Raw genomic sequence first — 17,364 nt, 5'->3', positions numbered from 1 at the left:
TTTCTTTTTCTTTTTTTTTTTTTTGAGACAGGGTCTTGCTCTGTCACCCAGGCTCGAGTGCAGTGGCTTAATCATGGCCCACTTCAGTCTCGACCTCCCAGGCTCAGGTGGCCCTCCCACCTTGGTCTGCAGGTGTGCACTATCACACCTGGCTAATGTTCGTATTTTTTGTAGATACGGTGTTTTGTCATATTGCCCCGGCTGGTCTCAAACTCCTGGGCTCAAGCAATTCACCTGCCTCTGCCTCCCGAAGTACTTGGATTATAGGCATGAGCCACTATGCTTAGCCCCAATTTCTTTTTTTTTTCTTGAGACGGAGTCTTGCTCTGTCGCCCAGGCTGGAGTGCAGTGGCCGGATCCCAGCTCACTGCAAACTCCGCCTCCCGGGTTTACGCCATTCTCCTGCCTCAGCCTCCCGAGTAGCTGGGACTACAGGCGCCCACCACCTCACCCGGCTAGTTTTTTGTATGATTTTTAGTAGAGACGGGGTTTCACCGTGTTAGCCAGGATGGTCTCGATCTCCTGACCTTGTGATCTGCCCGTCTCGCCCTCCCAAAGTGCTGGGATTATAGACTTGAGCCACCGCGCCCGGCCCTTAGCCCCAATTTCTAATAGCCATTTCCTTTGGAAAAAGGAAAAGATATTAATGTTATCAGAATGTCAATTTTCACAAAACTAATGTCATATATTATATCATATATTACTTTGTCATTAAAAATTATTTTTTTCAATTTAAAAATGGATATATAGGCTGGGCACAGTAGCTCACGCCTGTAATCCCAGCACTTTGGGAGGCCGAGGCGGGTGGATCACAAAGTCAGGAGATCGAGACCATCCTGGCGAACATGGTGAAACCCCGTCTCTACTAAAAATTCAAAAAATTAGCCGGGTGCAGTGGCGGGTGCCTGTAGTCCAGCTACTCGGGAGGCTGAGGCAGGAGAATGGCATGGACCCGGGAGGCGGAGGCTGCAGTGAGCCAAGATCGCGCCACTGCACTCCAGCCTGGGCGACAGAGCAAGACTCTGTCTCAAAAAAAAAAAAAAAAAAAAAAGGATACATAATATTTGCACATATTTATGGGGTAGATGTGATATTTTAGGACATGAATACAATGTGTAAAGATCAAATCATTGTATCTATCACCTCAAATATTTATCGTTTCTTTGTGTAAGGTTAATTTCAGGAAGGAGAAACAGGAAGTGAGAGTGCTCTTGAGGTTTGTCTTCACCTGGTCTGATTCCTTTTCTGGAAGTTCAGCTCTTTCTATCCCTGATCCTATTAGGAACCTAACACTCACACCTCACCAACCGCATTGGGGCTCCCTTTCCGCACTCCAGCCGTTGGCTGAAGTGTGTTGGGGAGACCGCTGCATCAGAGTCACAGTGGCAGACAGTGAGGCCTGGCTAACAATGCACAGACCCAGCTCCCATCCAGACCCCAGAATCAGGATCTCTTGGCCTCAAGGAGAATCTGCATTTGAGCCTCCCTCCCCATAACTGCCTGAGATTCTGGGTGCGGTTGGCCAAGGATATCATTTCTTCTTCTCAACAATGCTAAAGCTGCTGCTCTGGAGCCCCTCCAGGGACCAGCCTGGGGAGGTTTTGCATGGACAGATGTATCAGTCCTCTCATGCTGCTGTAACAAAATACCACAGATTGGGTGGTTTAAGACATAGACATTTGTTTTCTCACAGTTCTGGAGGCTGAAGTTCGAGATCAATGTTCCGGCCACTTTGAATCCTGGCAAGGGCTCTCTTCCTGGCTCGTGGACAACCCGTGTGTGTCCTCACGTTTCCTGGGTGCAGGCAGAGAGAGTGAGTGAGCTCTGTGGTGTCTCTTCTCATAAGGACTAATCCTATAGAATCAGAACCCCACCCTGATGGCCTCATCTAATTACTTCCTTAGAGGCCCCCTCTCCAAATACAGCCACACTGGGTGTTAGAGCTTCAGCATGTGAATTCTGGGGGGACACAAACTTCAGTTCGTAACAACAGACCTCATTGTCATACACAACAGGGCAGAATGACAGCCAGGTGGCTGCATACCGTTTAGTTTGCCATGATGTTGATTGAACCGTAGAATATGTAGGTGACATTTTGGAAACTGGCTCCTTCACCATGTTGGGCCTGAAATGGATGAGCTCAGTTGGGCAGCTCTGCAGTGGGAATGGGAGCTTATTCGGGGCTCCCCAGGCTGTGCTGTGAAGTCCTCACAGAGCTGGGAGTCTGGGGGCTTTTCCTTGGTTCTCCTGAACCAGTCCCACCCTTTTCCCCGTAGTCTGTCCCCTTCTTCTGCAGCAGCCCCTGGAGCTGGCAGCCTCCTGCACTGTGTGGAGGTTCCCCAGGTGAGCCCCCCTTCCCCAGCGCCACCACCTCTCAGGTACTGCCATCCCCGGGCATGCTGCCTCGGGGCCCTCTACTGCTCCACGGAAATGCTGGAGCCCTCGGTGTGCCCAGGGTTTTGTGCTCCCTGAAGCCCGGAGCTGGGAGAAAGCCCCTCTCCCTGCACACCCTTCGTGCTGTGGTTCTCCTGCCCCAGTGTCTCTGTGGGTCTGAATAAGAGCCCAGTCCTTCCCCTCCTCCCCGAATCCCCTTCGACATGCCTGGGGTTTCTGGGAACAGGACCAGTTGGGGTGGAGGAGGGCACACCAGGTGGTGCCACTAAGCTTGTGTCACTCTGGTCCCAGAAGATGAGTCCCACATGGGGCCCACCCTTGTGCCGTACACACCTGACTACCAGCAGGGCTGTGGCTGCGGCAGATTCCCTAGGAGGGCGGAACCCCACCATACACAGGGGAGCAGGGCAGGGGCCACCGCGATTGGCCTGTAGCTCTGTTGTCTTTCTGGGCCCTGCTCTGCTAGGTGCCTGATGTGTGAATCCAGTTGGTTTGTGGTCTTCTTCCCTTTGTCTGGGGCTGCGTGGCGTGCAGTGCTGAGTCTGTGACTGAGTTTGTGGGGGAAGAATTGTCAGCCCTCGCCATATTCTTCCCTGGCACCGTGGAGGCCTGGCTGTCAGTGGCCAGCTGTGGTAGGTGGGGCTGCCCCCTCCATGGGCTATCTGGGCCATGGCAGTGCTATGTGTGGGCTGCATCTGGGCCTCCCTTGGCCATATGGGAGGGCATCCAGCCTTCCCCATCCCCTGCTAGTGCCAGTGGGGCCCTGAGGAGAAAATAGGCCTTGGGTAGTGTTGCGCATTGAACCATGTCCTGGGAAAGGTGTGTTGGAATCCTAACCCCTGCTCCCTGTGGATGTGGAAATAGAGGGGGGACCTGGGCAGATGCAGCCACGTTGAGATGAGGCCATGCTGGATTAGGGTGGGCCTTAATCCAATGACAGAGGTCCTTACAGGAAGGAAAGGAGAGGACCACGTGGAGGTGGAGTGGGAATGAACATCTGTGCGCTGAGAAGTGCCAGGGATGGCCGCAGCCATGGAGCAGAAGACAGGCATGGAACAGGCCCTCTCTCAGAGCTCCTGCTGCAGACACCTGGGTTTTAGACATCTGGCCTCCTCATCTATGAGATAATAGATATCTATTATCTATTAGTTTGGAGTCATTTCTCACAGCAGCCCCAGGAAGCTCACACAGGTAGTGTCTGGAAATGCCCTGCCTCTGGGGATTATAGGATCTGAGCACCCTGGAGCACATCGTTGAGTCCTACCCATCTCTGATTGCATCTCCTCCCCTCTGGTCCAGGAGAGCCTTGCTTCCCGTTCCTCAAGTATGCCCCCTGTTTCCCACCACAGGGCTTTTTTGGGTTTTGTTCTTTTAAATTTTGGTTGAGGCAAGGTCTTGCTATATGTCCCAGGCTGTTCTCGAATTTTTGGCCTCAAGGGGGCCTCCTGCCTCAGCCTTCCAAAATGCTAGGATGACAGGTATGAGCCTCCAGGCCCAGCTGCAGCCTCAGGGCTTTTGTCTTATGCATTCCCTCCGCCAGGAACAGCCCCTTCTCTTCTTCCATCTCTCAGCCTAAGTGTCCCTCCTCAGAGACACTGTTCCTGACCGTCCAGTCCACAGGAGCCACTGGGCCCTCGCCATGACAATTCTCTGAGTGGCACTCGTCCTTGACATTGTCTTAGATATTTCCTTGTCCGTTATCCTTCTCCTATGCACTCCTTTATGTTTAGAAAAGTCTCCTCAATGTCTAGAGGGTGCCGAGCAATTACTCACTGGATAACTGGATGGCTGCCACCCTCTACTTTGTGGCAGGTGTATTAGTTTGCTAGGGCTGTCAACCAAGTACCACAAACTGGGTGGCTTAAAACAACAGAAGTGTGTTGTCTGCGGTTCTGAAGGTTAGAAGTCTGAAGTCCGGGTGCTGGCCGGGCCTCACTCCTCTGAGGCTTTTGGGAAGAATCCTTCCTCACCTCGCTCCCTACTTCTGGTGGGGGCCAGCGATCCTCTGTGTTCCTCGGCCTGCAGCTGCACCACTCCAGTCTCCGCCTCTGTCATCACAGGGCCTTCTTCACTCATCTTCTCACTGTGTCCAAATCTCCCCCTTCCCCATATTTTTTTTTTTTTGAGACGGAGTATCGCTCTGTTGCCCAGACTAGAGTGCAAAGTTGAGATCTTGGCTCACAGCAACCTCTGCCTCCCTGGTTCAAGTGATTCTCCTGCCTCAGGCTCCCGAGTAGCTGGGATTACAGGCACCTGCCACTAGGCCCAGCTAATTTTTGTATCTTTGTAGAGATGGGGGGTCTCACCATGTTGGCCAGGCTGATCTTGAACTCCTGACCTCAGGTGATCTGCCCGCCTTGGCCTCCCAAAGTTCTGGGATGACAGGTGTGAGCCACTGTGCCTGGCCCAAATTTCCCCTTTTGATAAAGACACAGTCACATTGGATTTCATGACCTCATCTTAACTTAATCATTTGCAAAGACCCTGTTTCCAAATAAGGTCACATTCAGAGGCACTGGGTATTAGGACTTGAATATATCTTTTTTTGGGGAGACTCAATTCAGCTCAACACAGTGTGGTTTGTTCATATCACAAATGACTTCTTTGATTTTTGATGCATCTGTGTCGAGTCTTTGCAGCCAGCATCACGAGGCTCTGCAGTCACAGCTGCAGCTTGTTCACTGCCGGGTTGTTGGCCTTGGGGAACTGTGTGCCCCACTCTCTTCTCCAGCCCAGCTGCTGGCACCAGGCTTGGTACTTTGGATGCTCTCCATGGAATTGTTGTTGACTGAACAATGGTACTGTGCTGTATTGCAGTGCCAGGAGGTTTACTGCAATCTGCCTAAGGGACAAGCTCCAAGTTAAGGCTGAAATAAAGGAAAGCAACAGCCTTATCGCTGATGCTGAAAGATCCTATCACTGATCATGGCATACAAAAGTGAGGGAAGGTTTGGTCATTATTTGGTAATGGTGAAAAATGCCCATTGTTTATGAATTTCAAGAGCCGGGCTCATGATATATAATGGATTTGCTTCCAAAGGAAATTGTCAGTTCATCCCATAGAGATCTGCAAGTTTCATTTAAAAACACTCAAACCAAATGTAGCCATCAGGTGTGGATGTGGTGGGAGATTTAGGGGTGGGGAAGGTGACCCTTGTCGCAGAACAAGAAGACAGGAAAGTTGGTGGAGAGAGACAAACAAGCCCCCGGAGGGAAAATTCTGGAAGGGCCTTGGCCTCCCTCATGCTGCGAAAAGCCAGGAGGCAGCAGTTCCCAGTGGGCCTATCACTAAGAAGCTGGACACAAGCAAAGCCTGTATACTTAAAATATACTTTATGTGACCGAAAATCAGGTGCTGAGAGTTGGTGCCAGGCCTGTGTGCTGGTTGCCAGTGGAGCTCATTGGATTGCAGAATCCAATTCAACCAGGCCTGCGTTTCTGCAGAGCGGAGTGGGGGAGCTGCACTGCCGTTCCTTGAGTACAGAGGAGGAGTGGGCGCCAGGGCTATGCCACTCCAGGGATATACTTCTCCAGGCCTTCGCAGAACATACAATCTTCACCAAACACTATGGACTCTTCAGTGAGATAGGGGTTGGCAGTGTGGTGGTGGATAAAACATAGCCCTTAGCGTCTAAGGCCTTCAGCCTTAGCAAGAAGCCATTTGAGTTTACAGATCATTAAAACACAGTGTGAGAAGCAGAGCAGAGGGGATGATGAGGAGACTCTGCCCAGAGTAGACAATCAGTCCAGGAAGGCTTCCTGAGAGAGGGGGCATCACCATCGAGTTTGCAGGAGTTAGGCAGAGATTGCAGGTGGGTTTTCCAGCATTAGAATGGTGCTTTTTGAGTGTTAAAATGGTAGCCACAAGGACAGGATTATGCTACTTCTCACTGTGATCATTCTGACTAGGATTCACTCCTTTACTGCTTTGTAGTTGTGGCTGAGACCCCTCGCTGTGAGTTTTCCGGGTGGTCTTTGGCTAAAAGGCATCGACAATACACATACACAAAGTATATAAAAATAGAAACTACAAATGAACTGAAGATAAAATATACAATATTTACAAAGTAATGTATTTCCATTTATTATTTATTTATTTTTGAGACAGAGTCTTGCTCTGTCTCCCAGGCTGGAGTGCAGTTGTACCATCTTGGCTCACTGCAACCCCTGTCTCCTGGGTTCAAGCCATTCTCCTGCCTCAGCCTCCCGAGTAGCTGTGATTACAGGTACCCACCACCATGCCTGGCTAATTTTTGTATTTTTTCAATAGAGACAGGGTTTCACCATGTTGGCCAAGCTGGTCTCGAACTCCTGATCTCTGGCGATCTGCCTGCCTCGGCCTCCCAAAGTGCTGGGATTACAGGCGTGAGGCACCGTGCCAGACCTGTATTTCCACTTACTTATTAATGGTACCGAAATTTTTGGTACCATTTTTTTCTTATTAAAATACATTAAAAATGTTAATAATAGCAATATGATCAAATATACTTTATTTAAAAAATCTTGTTTTATATATTGTGATACAGTGATCTGAAGCTTGGTTCTAAGATCAGCTCATTTTGACAAGGTTTAAATGCTGTCTTAGCTGGGAGTGACACCTCAGAGATATAACACCCCAGACATACATGTAGATCCACAAAGGTGTGCTTACTAAACCATGAAATTCTTTTTAAAAATCCCATCCACCAGTTATGCAATTTTAAACATATGGAATCAAAATCCACTCAAAAATGCATGTGGAAGTCTTTTAAATGGATTAGAAAATTCAGTTTTAAGTGTGCAGATATGAGAGTCTTTTAATAGGTTACATATTGTTTTGGGCAGCCAAGTCATGTAATAATGAAAACATTCCCAGGTATCTGTTTTCAGAAACTCTGCATAGCATTACTCTCTTTCGTGCACTAATTAAAATGTTATTTTCACTTTGAAGGGACAGATGGACTGTGTTTATTTTTCAAAAATATTTGTACGTTAGCTGAGTACTTACTTCTTGTCTTAGAAATAAAAAAAATCAAGCCAATTTGGAAAACTTGTGTTTTGAGTGCAAATAAAGTGTAACTAAACTCTTTATGTTTGACAACTGTTACAAGTACGTTGCCCTTACTGGCAAATTTTTGTGCAGTAACAGAAGGTATCTGTGGTTCCCTATTTCATTACACACTGTTATTTCAAGGCATTGCATTAGTCTGCTCTCACACTGCTGATAAAGACAGACCTGAGAAGGAAGGAGTAATTTAGAAAGAAAAAGAGGTTTAATGAACTCACAGTTTCACATGGCTGGGGAGACCTCACGATCATGACGGAAGGTGAAAGCCATGTCTTATATGGCAGCAGGCAAGAGAGAATAAGAACCAAGCCAAGGGGAAACCCGTTATAAAACCATCAGATCTCGGCCAGACACAGTGGCTCACGCCTCTAGTCCCAGCACTTTGGGAGGCTGAGGCAGGCAGAACTCCTGAGGTCAGGAGTTCGAGACCAGCCTGGCTAACATGGTGAAACCCCATTTCTACTAAAAATACAAAAAATTAGCCAGGCGTGGTGGTGTATGCCTCTAATCCCAGCTACTTGGGAGGCTGAGGCAGGAGAATCGCTTGAACCCAGGAGGCAGAGGTTACAGTGAGCAGAGATCATGCTGTTGCACTCCAACTTGGACTCCATCTCAGAAACAAACAAACAACCATCAGATCTGATGAGACTTATTCGTTACCATGAGGACACTATGAAGGAAACCATCCCCATGATTCAATTACGTCCCACCAGTTCCCTCCCACAACACATGGGAATTATGGGAGCCACAATTCAAGATGAGATTTGGGTGGTGACACAGCCAAACCACATCAGGCATATAACGTGTACATCTCCCAAATGGGGCAGATGTAACTCACAATTCACCATCCGACCCTGAAAATGAACCTCAACGTGGGGGAGGATGATAGTGGGGAACCATATCCTCCTTAGTGTGGCCTTGCTCAGCCTTCTGGGATATCCTGTACTCAGGTGACCATGTGATTGGTGGCCCCCTGGACAGAATGGGTGCATCAGCGTTCATCTGTATTTCCAACATTGCTTGTGGGACGGTAGGCAAGTCACTTACCCTTTGGCCTCGGCTCCCTCTGTAAAGTGAGGATACTCTCCCTGCCTTGAGGATGGCTGAGTGGAGGAGGTGTGAGCTGGCCATGAGACCATATAGTAAACACATCCTGAATGTTGGGCCTTTGTTATTCTTTAGAGACAAGAGCACATGGTAAGTACAGTCACAGAGACAGTGCTGAGAACAGGAGAGCACAGAGGAGGTGAAATGAAGACTGGGCTGGGTGCTGGGGGCCCTCTTGCTTCTTGGAGGATGTGGCATTTGATGAGGTCTTAACTGGTGGGTTTGCTTTAGTGGATGGGACTTGAGGAGAGGTGCCTTCCTGGGGGTTCACGCAAGCGGATGAAGGAAGCAAGGTGAAAAGGAGGCAGGCTGCTTTGAAGCCAGGGGAGGCTGCCTTGCCTGGTGTGGGTTCCTAGGTGAGAGAAGGGGTGAATGGTGGCTGCGGCCTTTAGCCGAGAGATTGAGATCACCCAGATGGTCACATCATCTATGTGATCTCTAGTTCTTCCCCTTCTCCTACAATATGCTAGGCCACATACATTCTGGTGGGTTGGGCTTAAATTCGTCTGTGTGCACGAGTAAAGGAGAAATTGGCCCCACTCCCTTCCCCTTCCCCTTGGACCTGCCCTTTGACTGTGCCCTTGACGTGTCTGATGTGTCTGTGAGGGTTTAGCAAAGACTAGGTTACTTAGAAAGGGATGCTGAATGATGATCTTTAAATTATTAATGATTTCAGCATTTTGTAATTAAAATGCTCATTTTCTCCATGAATTTTAAGCACACATATATCACAAATACAGACAAAATCTACTTTAATGAATAACATTAAAACATTCAATTTCAAGTAATGGGGTTATTTCCATGTCTTGGCTGATGATCCATATTTGATTCATTCATTTATTTATCCATTCACTATAAATATTTTTGCCCCCCCCCGCCTTCGCCCGCAATATGGGTAAAGTATTAATATAGCTTTGCAGACATGGCTTCAATAAATCATGGTGAAACAAATTCTCTATGCCTGAGTAGCACATAATCGATCTTAGGGAAGATACTCTTTTGGCCAGGTATTTCTTAATAATACCTAGATTTGAGCATCTGCGTGCTGTTAAATAGTGCTATTTGGGGAAATGCTCTGGTATGGAAGGGATAGCTTCCCAGGTATATTAGTTTGTTCTTGCATTGCTACAAAGAAATGCCTGAGCTTGGGTAATTTATAATAAAAAGAGGTTTAATTGTTTCACGGTCCTGTAGGCTGTACAGGAAACACGATTCTGGCATCTGTGAGGCTTTGAGGGAGGCCTCAGGAAACTTGCAATCATAGCAGAAGGCAAAGGGGGAGCGAGATGTCTCACATGGCAGGAGAAGGAGGAAGAGAGATGGGAGGGACTATACACTTTTAAACAAACAGATCTTGTTGGAATTCTGTTAGCAGAACAGCACTTGGGGAATGGTGCCAAACCATCAGAAACCACCCCCATAATACAATCACTTCCAACCAGGCCCCACCTCCAACGCTGGGGATTACAATGCCACAGGAGATTTTGTGGGGACACAGATCCACAAACCATATCACCTGGCATGGCCAGGAGAGACAAAGGGAGCAATGGATTGCCTTGCAACATCAAGTAGGCAAGCTTTTGGGGTTTCCGAGCACCTGGTAAGGATGGAGGAGGGGAGGTTGGAAATGTGAAGTGGTTGTAAGGCATATTGTATTTTCCAAAGATGAGCCCCAGTCATATCTCCCATCCCACTGGCTCTTCTATGAAGAGGTGGAGTCTGGTTCCTCTTCCCCTGGACCCTGGATGGACCTTCATGATTGCCTCCATCAGTGCAGCACAGCGGGAGTGCCTTTGTATGACTCCCCAGGCTAAGTCATACAAATGGCGGGCACTTCTGTCAAGTTCTCTCTGGACACTTGCCCTTAGAACCCTGCAGCCATGTTGTGAGGAAGCCCAGGTAGAGAGACTACATGGGAAGGTGCTATGACCAACCATCTCAGGCAATAATCAGCCAAGACCACCAGACATATGAGTGAAGACGTCTCATGATAACTTTACCTCCAACTATTAAATCACATCGAGCCTTGAAGTCCTCCTAGAAGAGGACTTCAAGAAGGAAGTTGGCCCCACTCTGTGCTGTCAGAATTCCTGATCCCCCATATCCGTGAGCATAAAAACATGTTTTTTTTTTTTACCACTTAGTTTAGGTTGGTTTGTGACATAGAAACAGTGACCAGTGGCCAGGCGTGATGGCTCACACCTGTAATTCCAGCACTTTGGAAGGCTGAGGTGGGCGGATCACCAGAGGTAGGGAGTTCGAGACCAGCCTGACCGACATGGAGAAACCCCATCTCTACTAAAAATACAAAATTAGCTGGACTTAGTGACGCAAGCCTGTAATCCCAGCTACTCGGGGCTGAGGCAGGAGAATCGCTTGAACCCGGGAGGCAGAGGTTGCAGTGAGCTAAGATGGTGCCACTGCACTCCAGCCTGGACAACAAGAGCAAAACTCTGTATCAAAAAAAAAAAAAACAGAAAAAAAAAAAAAAAAGAAAGAAAGAAACAGTGACCAGAATAGATCTCGAGCCCTCTTGAGAAATGCAATGCAGGGCCTGAGGGATTTGGAAAAACTTTGGCTTGTAATTTATCTCCTCAAATGACAATGACTCTGCTTTCTAAAACTGGAAATGTCTAATGTTTAATTTATCTTCTGTGAGGTAACCACTCGCTATGACTCTGAGTGTTTAGTAGTTTTACTACTTGGGAGGAGCTGTCTTTTGGAGAAAGGAAGGGGAAGGCTCCGCACATGGTGGGTGTTTATGGCAGGGAAGGCAAGAAGTGCAAGCCCAGGGGTATCTGCATGAAAGATGATGAGACTCATGAAGGAGGAAAGAGAAAAAAGAGGTACTGGAAGACCTGTGGGGACCCCGAGAACCCTGAGAGATGCAGGAGGTGCCCACTTTTGCGTTATGGGGGCTTAAACTATTCTCTCTGCATATAAAGGAAAGGGTGAGCCCAGAGGCAGGCTGACCATGGTCCCTAGCCCACCAGTACTTACATTTCATCCATGGCAGAACTGGCTCTCGTGTCCGAATCATTTGCTGCTGAGCATATCTAGGGGGTCACAGCCAGCATCGGTGTCTTGTCAGATGCGGGGCTGCTGTCCCTAGAGCCTGTTCGTTCGTGTTTGTGGACGAAGCCTGTCGTGGAGCTGGCGTTTAGAAAACAGCTGGTCCTAGGTGGCCAAGGCAGGCCCAGCAAATCTTCCAGTTCCTTCTTTTTTCCCTAAGGGAAAAGGCAAAATGATAGATATTCTGAGACATGCAGAATGTGGTTGACATGATAGCAGCCCCCAAAGACATCCACGCTCTGATTCTTGGAAGCTTTAAATACGCACTTTATGTGGCCAAAGGGACTTTGCTGTTGTAGTTAGGGTTATAAAACCTGAGGTGGAAGATAATCCTGGATTTTCCATGTGAGCTCAGGAACCGTTAAAAGCAGCAGAATTTCACGGGCAGAAGGGAGCTCAGAGACTGGAAGCATAAAGAAGGATTCGATCACTGCTGCTGGCCTTGAAGGGGCACAGGAGCAGGGCATGTGTGAGGCTTCTGAACGCAAAGAACAATCCCCCCGGCCAACAGCCAGCAGGGACCCAGGGAGCTCAGTCCATGGCTACTCAGGACAGTTGACTTTGGCTTCGCTACTTACTCTCTGTGAGTTTGAGCTTCCCCTACTTGTCAGTAGGAGGTTATATTGGCCTTCTATATTTGCAGGGTGCTTATGAGCATGAGATCAGGTAATGCATGCAACGTGTTTTGTGAACCCTCAAATTCTGTGTATGACCCTTGTATGGAGTCAATATGACCCCAAGCTCTAGCTGATACTTTGTTCTTGATTGGACCAAGGTCTCTCCCAGGTGGCCCCAGCTGGCCTTGCTATGGATAAGTCATCCAAAGAGCAGCCTTCTCTTCCTTTCCTCCAACAAGTACCTTGTACTCTGCTGGAGAGTTTGGGTTTTATTTTACTTCTCTTAGGACGTTGGGAAGAGGAGGAGGAGGAGTAGGCTGGTCATATGCCCAGTTTTCATTCCTTGAGTGATCTATTCAAGTTGTCCCCCAAATGATGGAGTCTTCTTAGCAAACACAGATGTCCAGGCTCAGGCTAAAGGCTGGAGGGAGTGGAAGACTTGCTACACCTGCCTTGACCCCCTGGGGCCAGCTTCAACACCATCACAATCTCCTGACCCAGGCTGTTTCCCATCCTTGAGCCTGTCTCCCATGCTGCCAACTGACCCCACCCTGATCTCTGGAGAAATGCGCCCCACACCAGCAGGAGGGCAGCAATGCTGGGGGCTCCCTGGGCACAGCCTGAGCAGTTCCAGCTTGTTGCAACCTCCTGCTGGCTCTGGCTTTGGTGAGGCATAATCAGGCAAGGGTCCATCCCTCCCTCCCTTCTTCTCTCTTTCTTCTTTTGTAAAAACAATATATATAAAAGGATTTCATGCATGGGATTAGAAAACCAAATAGTACAGAGGGGCATATAGTGAAAAATAACAGGCTTTTGCTCTATTCTTCCTCCTCAGTTCAGTTCTCTAAACAAACTGCTTTTAACTGTCTCGTTTTAAATCTGGTGGTTACCTCCATGTCTGTAAACAATGCACTTATGCGGCTCTCTCTTGATTTATCAACTGTAAACACCATCTACTAGCTTCTTGCTGAAATAGATGAGGATTCACCCCACCCCTGCTTGTCCCCCTCCTATAACAACATCACTTATTTAGTTCCACTTTTCTTTAGCTGTGTAACTCTAAACAATATATTTAAACATATAATTCTTGTGTTTCATTGACACAGGAGACACATATCTTCTCTCTCCCTCCCTTTCTCTTTCTCTTCTTTCTCTTGCCACAGATGTTTCATTATCTGGACCCAAAGAAAAGATGAAGACAGTTAAGGTACAAGCCCTCCACTAAGGTCTGGGCCAAGTCGCCATCCTTCCACTGAGCATGATGATGGAGGCACCACTGGCCGCCTGCTATCACTGGCAGGCAGCTAGGGTTTTCTTCCCACCTTAGTATTTTGGGGTCACTGACTAAGGCAGCTGCTCTTCTATGGGTTCCCCTCTCCAGACTGGCTTGGCCTTGCTGGAGACTGAGGGTCGATCACTCCCTGCACCCTTGGGGGGCTCAGCCCCGCTTCCCCAATCTGCCCTGCAGAGCTCCCGCCCCTGTGGGATCTGTGTTTGGTCTCCACTGTCCTCAGTGGAGGACACTATTTTCTAGCCTTGCACCACCCCCTTTCTTTGTTTACTCCCTCTTTTTGCTAGAGTGCATCCTCAGGCAGTTTTCTAAGACATGGTATATGGAAATAAGTTTTTGTCATTCTGCGTATTCATTTTCTTTTTACCATAACCGTTTACCACAAACTTAGGAGCTTAAAACAGTATCTATTTATTCATTTTAAAGATGCATCACAAACTTTTCCCGTTTCTAAAAACATAGATTTTGGGGTAGAAGTGCAGTTTTGTTACATGGATATATTGTGTAGTGGCGAAGTCTGGGCTTTTAGTGTAGCCATCACCTGAATAGTGTACATTGTACCCAGCAGGTCATTTTTCATCCTTCAGCCCCCTCCCACCTTTTGGAGTCTCTGGTGTCTATTATTCCACTCTGTATGTCCATGCGTACCTTTGTTTAGCTCTCACCTAAGAGTGAGAACAACAATATCCATTTCTTACCTTAAAGTTCTGAATTTCTTTCCATACAGGGATGAGACAGATGTCCCTGTGTCCCTGCTGGCTGTTGGCTGGGGTAGGGGGTTGCTCTTAGCATTCAGAAGCCACCCATGTTCCCTGATCCGGACCCCCTTCTTTGGTCTTCAAGGCCAGCAACAGTGGTCGAGTTCCTCTCTAGGCGTCCAGCCTCTCTGTCCTCCAACCCATGGAAGTCCTGTGCTTTTAAGGGCTCCTGTAACCCTAACCAAAGCAGCAAAGCCCCTTTGGCCATGTAAGATGCATATTCACAGGTCCCGAGCACAGACATCTTTGGGAGCTGCTATCCTGTAAACCATATCCCTTTTTTTGTTGTTGTTGTTGAGATGGAGTCTCTTTCTGTTGCCCAAGCAGGAGTGCAGTGCATAATCTTGGCTCACTGCAACCTCCACCTCTAAGGTTCAGGCAATTCTCTTGCCTCAGCCTCCCAAGCATCTGGGATTACAGGCATGTGCCACCACGCCGGGCTAAGTTTTGGATTTAAAAAAAAATTTTTTTTAAATTAGAGACAGGGTTTCACCATATTGGCCAGGCTGGTCTTGAACTCTTGACCTCAAGTGATCCGCCAGCCTCGGCACCCCAAAGCTCTGGGATTATAGACGTGAGCTACCTCGCCCAGTCCTGTCAACCACATTCTGTGTGTCTCAGAAGATGTACCATTTTGCTGTTTCCCTTCGTTGATCGTTTGGCTGGCTCTCCCATTCTAATGTGAAAATGATTTCCTCTCTGTCTCTGAAGGCTACACCCTTGCCTTTGAGCGCTCAGTAGCTCAGGGAGGTGGTTTGCACAGAGGGAGGGAGTGCAGGCTGGGGCAGGCTGGGTGCTATGTCAGTTTGGGTGTCTTCAATTGCTGAACCAAAGGTTTGGGTGTAAGTAGTGTGTGGGGAGGTGCTCCCAGGAGACACCAAGAGGGGAGGAAAAGAGTTGGGAAATGGGGGTGACCAGTGGAGGGCCTGCTGGTGAGCTGGTCACCCTCATGGGTGGCTGGAGCCGGAGCCTGTTGGGGTTCTCTGAGGGACTGCGTATTGTCCCCCTCAGGGGGTGGACACTGGGCGTTTATCAACTGTCCCCTGCCTGTGGGTAGAGGGGTTATGTGGGGCCTTCTTTGTGTAGCCCTTCTCCCTGCCCCATGCACAGGATGTGGGTGCTGGGAGCTGGCAGCTGTGAGCATGGGTGGATTGTCCATCAAGGTGCAGGAATCTCCTGGTGGGCCGAGGGGCTGGGGCAGGAACAAGCATCAGGGCCGGGAGCCTGGTCTCAAGTCACTGCTGTCCCTACTGCTTCACAGTTGCAGGACCTCGGGTACACTATTGAAACTCCGTGTATTGGTTCGGGGGCCAAGGGATAACAGATGGTGTGCTCTCTTTGGATAAATCAGGAGGTTTTATTGATAAAGAAAATAATCAGAAAGATGTGGCAGGTATAAGGAAACCATAGCCCAGTGCAGGAGCTAGGGTTGTGACAGTGAAGCCATTTCTGCATAGGCTGAAGGACAGGAGAGGTCACTGAAACCTGGCAGAAAGAGGGGTTGGAGCAAGCCACTTAGGGAGGAACAGTGACATTTGTGGAAGGACATACCAGCCCGAGGTGACCTCAGGGAGGAACCAGAGAAGAAATACCCTGACTTCATGCTGTTTCCTCTGCTGCTAGGGCTCCCACTGAACAAACCCAACTAGAGGACAGGCTTTCTGGGGGCCTGTCATAGAGTGTGAGCAATCCAGCCTCCTGGGGCTGAGGCCAAGGTGCAGCAGGTGGAGACAAACCTGGAAGAGCAAACAGAAGGCATCTGGCCCAGCCCACCCCTTTGCCCCCAGCATCTATTCTGTTCTTTTGGATAAAAAGCTCATGTGGGCCGGGCGCGGTGGCTCAAGCCTGTAATCCCAGCACTTTGGGAGGCCGAGACAGGCGGATCACAAGGTCAGGAGATCGAGACCATCCTGGGTAACACGGTGAAACCCCATCTCTACTAAAAAACATACAAAAAACTAGCCGGGCGAGGTGGCGGGCGTCTGTAGTCCCAGCTACTTGGGAGGCTGAGGCAGGAGAATGGTGTAAACCTGGGAGGCGGAGCTTGCAGTGAGCTGAGATCTGGCCAACGTACTCCAGCCTGGGCCACAGAGCAAGACTCCGTCTCAAAAAAAAAAAAAAAAAAAAAAAAAAAAAAAGCTCATGTGCCCAGCACAGGGAATGCATGAAGTGCCATCAACTACTCTTACTGCAAAGTGATGTTAATTTACGTGTATTTCCACTTGAAACCTGAAAAGTCAGCCAAGCCTATGTCCTTCACATAAGGAAATAGGACTGAGGTCGTGATAATCAAGTGGATACATACACCCAGCTGCTACGATCCTGCTTGACAGCCGGTCAGGAGGCCCGGAGAGGCTCAGCGCTCCTTTCCACCAGCCGTTCCCTTCCCTAGTTCCCTTGCCTTTTGCCAACCCTAGCTGGATGGATTCTTTACCTGGTGAGGTGACCCACGGCTGCATTCCTGCAGGACATGAGAGCGTGGTGACCTTTCTGCAGTTTTCTGTTGACCAGGAACATGAGGCAAGGGAGAACAAAGCAGGAACTTCATCGATTCTCTAGGTTTCAAGTCCTTCTTGGTACCTTCCCCAACATTTCCGCTGGACTCCCCGCTCTGGTCCTTGGATCATCGACACAAGGAAGCCAAAACAACCTTATAGGGGGATCTCGACTTCCAGTTGCTCAGAACCATGCCTGTTTTCCTGCTTTGGACATGGGCCTCTGCTATTGTTTGAATGTGTATGTTCTTTCTTCCCCATTTATATGTTGAAATTCTAACCCCCAAGGCCATGGTATTAGGAGGTGGGGCCTTTGGGAGGTGATTCGGTCGTGAGGGCAGAGCTCTTGTGAATGGGATTGGTGTCTTTATACAAGAGGCCCTAGGGGGCTCCCCACTCCTTCCACCATGTGCAGACACAGTGAGAAGGTACCATCTATGAACCAGAACATGGGCCCTCACCAGACACGGAATCTGCTGTAATCTTGGACTTCCCAGCTGCCAGAACTATTGGGAAATGAATTTCTGTTGTTTGCAAGCTATCAGTTTATGCTATTTTGTTTTAGCAGTGTGAATGGACTAAG

Source organism: Rhinopithecus roxellana, chromosome 3 (assembly GCF_007565055.1).
Source record: "Rhinopithecus roxellana isolate Shanxi Qingling chromosome 3, ASM756505v1, whole genome shotgun sequence".
Taxonomy (NCBI): domain Eukaryota; kingdom Metazoa; phylum Chordata; class Mammalia; order Primates; family Cercopithecidae; genus Rhinopithecus; species Rhinopithecus roxellana.
This window is presented reverse-complemented; position numbering follows the sequence as displayed.